Genomic DNA, 9,452 nt, shown 5'->3' with positions numbered 1-9,452 from the left:
GATACCAGTACCCCACACTGTGCCACAAGCAGATTCACCTCCCCTTGCTGGGCAGCAAGGGACAGGCAAGAAAATACCCTGACAGCCTCTGCAAGATGATGTTATTTTCTGCAGAGTCAGTCTGAGGGAAAGCAGAACCGAGCTCTTCCTTTTTAATGACGCCGCTCACTACTAAATCCGTTTGCCTGGATACTCACAGTTCTAAAACACCATTGCAAGCCATGGAGCTACACCAGTGACATTAGTTACTGTCACTGCTGTTAGTCCTCAGCGCTGCCCCTGGGAAGCACAGAATCAGTCCCGACATGGGGCAAGGGGCCGCGGAGCCAGGAAGGCAGCCCTTCCGCACAAACTAGCTGGAGCGTGTGGAAAAGCCCAGATGAAGCATCTGCGTTCACTCTTGGTGGTTGCAGGAAGCACTTTTCTCCAGTGCAAACAGTTGATGTCCTTTGAACCATTGTTGTTGCTGCTGGCAAATAAAATAACCCTGGAACCGTGTCTCCATTGAGGATGGAGCAGAAGCTACCTCTCCACACCAAGATACAGAAACACTGAGATTTACTCATTTTTTTCTTGGCATATCCCTCTTTCTTGCATCCAAATCCTGCCTTGTAGCTGACATGGCAGACTTCTTGCTGATTGCAGCATCATTGTTTGCTTCTTAATTATGTGCTAAATCGTTTGCTCTTTAACACACTATTTTGAGAGGACTCCACCAGCGAAGCTGTTTTAGAACTAGCCACCGTAGGAAATGCAGTGGGACATATAAACTCTTGAGCCGGTTTGAACCGAGCTAACCATGGCACAGGAAGGAATTGCTGTTGCAACATAGAGGAGAACCTCTCTAAAAACATAGTTGAAAAAGAGCCCATCTATTGAAATACCAGCCAGGCAGCCAAAGCTGCTTGCCATCTCCATCTTTGGACTGGCAGCCAGCTGGGACAGTCCATGTGGTCCAACCATGGTCTTAACCCTACCCCCACGCTCCCTGCCCTGACCAGTCTTGCACTGCCAGCTGTCCCTGGCTCTGGCCAGTCCCAGTCTGCCAAGTCCTTTTGCTCTTAAGGGTCCTGTTCAGCCACAGGTCTGAAAACAATATAAACCTTCAGCCAGCAGAGCCAGATGCTGGCTCAGTGGTGCCGTTTGCTTAAGCTTCTCCTTCCCTTGACCTCTCGCTGGACCGCTAGACTGTAATTGCAGCTTTTTACTCTAACTTGAGATTTTCCTGTTTATCGATTCGCACCGGAAAGAGGGGAAGCTATGATGAGAAACGTTCACGGCAGAAGACTGGGTTTCTTGTGGAAGTGCTTAGTATCTGCATTGCCGTCCAGCAGCCTAGCTCCTTTTTGGATCAGTGCTTTCCAGTTCCCAAACTGTCTTGAGTGTCACCCACAAGTGCTCCCCACGCTAAGCGGGTTGGAAGGAGTATTTAGCTAAATGAAGCCTCTAAGTGCTCTCTATGTTTCAGTCTGGTCAGTGGTTTCCAATTGTTTTGGCTTGTGACCTTCTAGTATTTTCCACTGAGTGCAGACTCCTAGCTGTACTTGTAATGTATATAACACCTTTTCTCAGTTTATTGCAAACTGTGGAATTGGATCGGGGATCCCCAAGGACTTGTGGACCACAGGCAGATATCCCTGAGTGGAGGTTTCCACCACTGTCCTGCACCCATCTTTGGTCCAGGCTAAGGATGGATGGCTTCTGCAGAGAAGCTCAGTGCAGAAATATCCAACCGCAGTCAGTCTGCTGCCATATTTGTTTGTTTATTCATTTATTTTAATTTTAACCATTTTGAGCTTAAATTAAAATGCAGAGTGTTGTTGGTCCTCTCTTCCTGATGAACATTTAAATGGGGGAAAAATACTCAAGAGAACTTTTGCTTTTGGGGGGAGGTGTCATTTTCTAGCAGAGAACTCAAGCATAAAATGCCTGCGTGTCTTCCTCTTTTGGCAAGTGTCTTTTTTTAATTTATATTTTTTTTAAGCATGGTGTGCTGTGAGCAACAAACCTAATGAAGGCTTTTGGGGTTTGTTAGCATGTCTCCCCTTCACCCCACTGCAGATTTGCCAGTATTTATTAATGACTGAACTTACTACCTCTCCCTGAGCAGAGATACTAATAGAGCTTCCCTGTTATCTATTGCCTGCTGCCTATTCTCATGAAACTCCTAGAAGTTATTATATTTGAGACTTCTAAACCCATGTGAGCAGTTTTAAAAATTGCTAGCCAAGGGGCAGTTGCAGCACGCTGTGATCACATAACCATCATTGTTTTAGAACTGAGGCTACAGTATGACTTACAGGCAAATGTATTTGAGGCAGCACTTCTGAAGGCAAACACATCACTGCTTGTGCACTTAATCACCACTGAATCAGGGCAGGGCTGTTCCTACTGCACCAGATTTGTGGAGGGACTGAACATGTCATGCCAAGCTGGGGGAAAGCTGGAGTTTAGCTTAACGTTATGGCAGTCTGTGCTCCAGACTCATCCCAAAGATGTGCCCATCTAACACAGCCACACAAAGGAGCTCCATAGCATCTCCAGGGGCTCAACCGGAGCAGAGGAGACCATCGAGAAATACATTAAAATATCAGGGCCCAGTTGGATATACAGGTGGAGTCAGAGGACTCCAAAAATCACAGGGGATGTCCAAAGACAAAAATAACCAGACACCCACAAGTCTACTGACAGTAATGGAAACAATAGTAATAGAAAAAATAATATATGTTTAGATTGCTAAATAGCTGGGTGGTGGGAATATGACAACTTAATTTCACTGGGGTCTTAAAATAGAAAACATTGAAACTTTATTGAGCATTACAAATTCTTTATTCATTTTTTTAACACAATTTCTCCCACTACAAAGAAGAGCTTTTTAATATCTCCCTGTACATTTAGTGAGTGAGTTTCAGGTATTGGGTTTTGGAAGGGCAGATAGTAACAGCAGGCTGGGATAAAAAGGTGCCTGACAGCCGCATGTGCTACACTTACACCAGCCCATGCCATCTCACACATATAAAGATGTTCTTTGTGTCGGCACAAGAATGGCTCAAGAGCACTGCTGTGTGAGGTTCCAGTGCCAGGACTTCAGGATGATGGGACAGACTTCCAGGCCAGGGTCCCGGCATTGCCACCATACTTTTGCAGTTGTAAAAAAATGAGGCAGGACTCAAAATCCCAACAGGTACATCTTTGAGTTAACCTGCGCCTACGTTAACAGCCTGTGTATCTAACAAACCACTCTGCCTTCTCCACAGGTTTAACACCTGGTAAACCACACTATGTGTGCAGCTTTGGTGAGAATTTGAGCCAACGTCCAGTCAAAAGCCTTCCACTGACTGCCCTGGGCTTGCATAAAGTCCTGAACACCTGATTCATTTGAGCAGCAGATCCCAATCCTGCAATCATCTCAAACACTTTGCTCCAGAGCCTGCCAGCACTTCATTAGATTAGGTTGCACCTTTGGGTGCAAGCCATCATCCAAAGCACTGCACTTTGTTCCATTTTCCACATTTAACAAGAATACGGTTAAAACGGCAGAACAAATTACACAGAGCCAAACCTCCATCGAGCTGATTTTCAGAGGAATGATAACAATAATAACTGCGACGTTGAGTTCATGCTCACAGCCCTCATTCACACCTGGTGCTCCCTGCCTTCTTGGAATGAAATGCAGTTTGAACAAAGGGACCAAGATAATGTGAGAAAACATCAACAACAGGCAGATAGAGGCAAAGCAAATGAAAGACAGATGTAGGAAGGAAAGTGGGAGCTTTCTGCTTTGATTTGCACAGGTCCCATATCTTTATTGTCCTAAGGAATATCAGTTTGTTGTCCTAACAATATCAGTTCTCCAGTCCTCTTGCATGACTTATGATGTACCTTTTCTTTCTTCATATGAAAGCCATTGGTTTTAATTATAACATGATGGATACACAGCCCCAACTAGCTCTATGTGGCTGCATTATTTGAACAGCAGTGCAGTAGGGCCCTTTTTCTTTCCAGAGATCTCCGCAGCTGTTTGTCTTGGCAAGGGTAGGTTTGTCCCCAGCTTCATCCTGTGTGAAGTCCTTTCCACCCACTCAAGTTAGCCTGAGCATTCACCTCATTTTTAGTGAGAGCATTACTATCTTCTGTTTTGCACTGGCAAAAATAATTCTCAAAAGGGGAAGAGACAGAAACTCACACCTACCCAGCTTTCTTGAACAAACTGTATTCATCCAAATTGTAGGAAGCAAGGATTTTGCCAAGAACTGGTTTTCTTTTAGCAATGATCCAGACCAAAAGTGGACACAGAGTCTGTGATATCACCTCTCAACCAGAAAGATCCTCTTGAAGACACATTAGTTCAGATAACATGTGCACTGCAAACATAAGTGTGGTAGTTTTGTGGTTGTACGATGGACAATGCTGGTTGTGTTCTCTGGCTGTGCATGGGCCAAGCATGGCCCTCAGAGCAGGATCCCACCCACACAAAGACTTTATCCTGCTGCTGCCTTTTCCTCCAAGGAAAATGCAAGTAGTTCATGAAGAGCCAAACATTTTTTCTTGACCCTGTTTGTGGCAATGATGTGCATTGAGTCTGATCTGCCACGACTGAGTCCATGAGGGAAGGCAGATGGAGACAGCTCTCTATGCAGAGCCTGGGGCTAGAGATAAGGCTTGGTTCCCCATCGCTGCGGGTTTAATGATGACATACCAACACCTGGGTCTTGCCCTGTGGCTGAGCAGGCCTGCAAAAAGATACATGAAGTGAGATCATGATACATGTAGAGAGAGCAAAATTCTGAGACCTGGTTGGTTTCTCTTCATAATACTTACCTTAACTTTCCTTGAAACCTCAGCCTTCCTGGGCCATCTTTATCCAAAAGCATTAATACTAAGGGAGGGGGAAAAAAGGCTAAAGTATTGGTGTTAATGGAAGATTCAGACATGAAGACAAAAGTGTATACCAGGTTTGGAGCCTCTGTAGCCTGCTGCCAGCAACAGGCTCTGCTTGAAAGGAAAGTACCTATCTCAGCATGCGGTCAAGAGGAATAATAAAACTCCAGTCATTCAGAGGCAGGGAAGAGGAGAAAAACACTCATAAATGTGCTGGCTTATGTTTCTCTTGAACTTTCAAAATAATTTTTCTCTCCTGCCCAGAGATTAGTCACAGAAGCAAATGATACCATATCTGGGAAAAAAGTTGGATGGATGGAAATGGTCTTTGGGGAGAAGGAGAGGAGGAAGGGAGCAGACACATACTTCTCCGTGTGCCTTTCTCGCCTTCCCCTTTCTCTGAGCCTGAACATACAAATGAAAGAGTTGGGAAAAAAAGTCAAGTCTTTGGGTCCAACCTAAAGCCAGTGGGGGGGTTTGGGTCCAGCCTAAAGCCAGTGGGGGGCTTTCCATTGCTGTCTGGTGGGTTCGGGGAGCTGACCTCGCCGCTCTGCGATCTCCTAGGGCTCCTGCTCTGCAAGAAGCTTGATTTGTCCCAGAGGCCCCAGTGAAATGATTTTCAACACATTTTTCCAGACTCAAAATGAAAAAGAAAAAACTAAGGGACTAATGAAAGTATGCTCATAAATGCCACTCTTTGGGAAAGGCTAGCACTTGCGATGGTTTCCAAAATAAAACTCCAGTTCCTCCAAGTACTTCTGAAGCACTGAGTTAGACTTCACAACACCCAGAGGTGCCCGGTAAAGAACAACCTCAGCCCCATCTTAATAAGGTGGGAAAATGAGGTGGACAGTAGATTTTATGACATGCCTGAAATCACAGGGGACAGCTGTGGGAGCAGGATTCAAAAGGCAGCCCTTCCTCTATAGTACACTGTTCTCAGAAGCATGGCTCATTTATTTCAATTAATAGAGCTTTATAAAGGCTCCCCTGCCTCCTTTTTTTGGCACGAATTACTGCAAAGACAGTGAATTAAAAGCACCAAAGGGCATCATTTTCATTTAGTGTTTAAAGAAGCTGTTTCCATAAAAGCAGAATATGTGAAATTTGCCCCAAAGACTAAACTTAGGAATAACCTAGAGGATTAGAACAAAAAATAAATGTCTTAAAAATCTTTTCTTAGACAAGGCTGACCTGACAGTTCAGCTCTGGAGTGGTCTTTCTGTGTAATACCAGTCAAGTGGTTCAACCAGGGACTGGTTCCTGTCACAACGTTCACTCAAGCATTGTAGGATTATGGGTTTCTCCAACCACATGAGATGAAATTCTTTAAAAAGCATAAAGCTAATGCATGTACTCCACTGCCTCCTCATTTTCTGTCTTCAAAAACATGCAAGGCAGGATTCAGTTCATGTACCATGCACTGTCTGAAAGCAGTCACCCAAGCTTGCTTCCTTCAGTGGTGCCACCCAGACTGACTCTTCCCTTAGAGAAATATTTCTAGCTTATGTGACTTATTGTCAGCTATTTTAACAGATGCTGTTGTGCTTGGTCCCGGCCAGCTTCTGCTCTGAGAATGCAGTTATTTGTGTAATGTTTGCAAAGGTATTTCAGTTTGTCTCCTATGATGGGTGACCAACTTCAAAATCATTTAAGAAAAAAAAAAAACAAACCCAAAACTCAGTGACATCTGACTCATATGCAATGTTTGCGCAGCTCCGCTGTTCGCTGTGACCATGCAAAATATCTCTGATGTGGCTGGGATGTGTCATGGCAGAACTTGCCAGGCAAGCTAGGAATTGGACAAGGTGCAAAATGAGCTGTACTCTGCACCTAAGACACTTCCACTGCAGGATCTGCCCAGAGTTTGACCATGTTAAAACTTACCGTTTCTTAGAGTTAGAGGCCACCATCACCATCCGCATAACATATTTTGGTCAGAATTGCAGGACTGAGTGATGCTGAGACATTCAGTGAACGCCCTTAACCTTGGCCAACTTTTTTATTAAACATGTATGTATATCAGGTAAACTCAAAATGGTCCGCTATGGGACAGAAATGTGTAGTTTTTAATTTTGGCTTCGAATGACTTCGTGTTACAATGCGCTTTCATACTGTAAGTTCAGAATGAAAAAAAGCAACATGATTTGGCTTTGTACAAAATAAATAGCCTTACATGAAACAACCCAATTTTCAATTTTGTTTTTCATTTTTAAGTGCCAAAATAATAATACATCTGTCATTGATAAACAGCAGAAATGTTTAAATGTCAATGAATGGAAAAATCAACATTTCTACTCTAGATGAAAATGTTGCTTACACTGGTGATATTACAGTTTCACTGTTGACTTGCACCTCCCTTTTCTCCTAGCAGCATCATTCCCCTGTTCATCCTGGTTTTGAGGCCAGGAATTGGACTTTGCTTAGCTTTTGTATGGGCCTTTATAACTAGGGCCTTTTAAGTACTCCTTCCTTCTAAGCTTATAAGGCCTGTTATTAAGAATAATTGCTAATGGATGAGCTCTAAATCAAACTTCTTGTAATCCTCCCATAGTTCAGACTGCTGAAGACCTCAACTCAGTTCTCGCTCTTGGCAAACATTGTCTTGAATGCAATCTCTGTGTGGAGCAAAATGTCATTGCAACGTGATAATTTGATGATGATGATGCTGAAGTGCTGGGCTGCACAAAGTAATAGCCTTTGGTTAAACCATAATCGCAGCTCTGGAAACCATTGGTTAATCATGGAAACTTCATATTCAATGTGGTCTTCTGTGCTGTTCCAAGATATTATGAGAAATGGTCATAAGCAGGCTGACAGGAATATATTTATGCTGTTATTCACATCTTGTGGCACGTACACCACATGCCAGAGGTTTGTTTTGAAAAACAGGGTTCATGAGTAAGACCCAGTGTTTGAAGATAATGTCTGCAGCCCTCTGTTCTCTTTATTAGGAGAAATGCAGCACCATCGCCAGCTTCATTTCAATAAATTGTACTCTCTTTTACCCATGATTTCTTCCACAACAGTAGCGAGGTCACACTTAGAGTATCACATTGGATGAAGTTACAAGGTGTTGCTAACGTGCTACAGGTACCGAAAAGCCAGCCTGACTTGTGCCAAGGCAGCCCAGGTACCAGTCCCTCCTCAGGAAACGAAGCCTGGTGTGGCACCAGTGGGTGGTGAGCTGTGATGGGGATCTACAAGCTGCAGAAGATCTCTATAAGGGTCTTGTTTGAGGTCTCTGTGTGTTGGGACTGAGCTTTTGGGGGAGCCACGTGAAGGGCTACGGATGGCCACGCTGTCCTGATGGGGGGTGCTCAGCCCGTGCCGTGGCTAACACTAGCAAGGCAAGAGCCCTGGGCCTGCAGTGGTGGGGAAATAGCAGAAACCTCATCCTAAGTTGCCTGAATGCACAGGTGCAGAGGTTTGAGGGTTGCACACTTGCGTTGAAACAATGTTCTGAAATCCGCGGAATGGTCAAATGTGCCAGTTCTTCCCACCTTGAAAGAGGCCTCTAAGCAGTGGGGGAGAGCCCACGTCTGGTCCGTCCCTGCTGACGGCAGGGCAGCACAGGCAGGCAACGTCCACTGTGCACCAACTTTCGGACAGTGACGCCTTGCGGAGCTCAAACCCATCCACAGGCATTCTCTGAAGTACCATTTCAGCTGGTCATGCCTCCTCCTGCTTCTTCTCTGTGCTGGGGGACGCATGCACAAAGCCAGCTCAGCACTGAAAGGCAGGCAGCGCAGTGAACTGCCTCTTGCTTGGGTGGTTGTTGAACAGCTGTTTCAGCTATGACATAACCGCTTTTAAACTTCAAAAGAAATCTATTTCTGAGCTGAAAACATACAGATTGTTTCATAAAAAAGAAAGGGCGAGATGTTAGCAGGCCATGTAGCGGGTAGTGGACACAGTGGAATTGCAGAGTACACATAACATCCTGTCAGCTCCGTCTTCTACTCAGCTTTCACTCCTTAGGGGTCCAATCCTGCAATTTTTTCTCAAGCAATAACCTCATCCATGCCAACAGAGTCTGCTATTTCATCTGCTGGTAGCCACGCTGGAATGTGTTTGCTTTGGGAGTGATTGTGTGCTTTGCTGGTGGGCTCAAAGGACAGATAAAAGCTAGTGCCCAGCTCTGCAGAGTAGTTTCTATTGAGGTGAATGAACTCATTAGTAAAAGATTCCTTTAAAAAGCTGGGTCTTTTGCAAAGCCAACATGGGTTAGACTTTTTGTGGGGTAGGTGGAGTTGAAGCATGACCAGACACAGCTTAACTCTGTTTCCTGCTACCTGCTGCCCCGGGGAAAACTTTCTGATGCCAGCTGGGACGGACTGAGAGAGTGCGAAAATCATACAGACTAGGCTTGGAGGTCTGGAAATCTTACAAAACACAGAGGATGCCCAACTTGTTCAGACGGTTGTGAGGCAGCAGGTTGCACAGATGCTCTGTGACACTGGAGCTGCACCCGAAAGTCTGACAAAAAAATGATGGAAATGGTTTGCTGCAAAACCTGATTATATGCACGGAGGAGGGAAGGGATTTTTATTAAAAACAAACAAACAAAC

The sequence above is a fragment of the Aquila chrysaetos genome, chromosome 12 (genome assembly GCF_900496995.4).
Source record: "Aquila chrysaetos chrysaetos chromosome 12, bAquChr1.4, whole genome shotgun sequence".
NCBI lineage: Eukaryota > Metazoa > Chordata > Aves > Accipitriformes > Accipitridae > Aquila > Aquila chrysaetos.
This window is presented reverse-complemented; position numbering follows the sequence as displayed.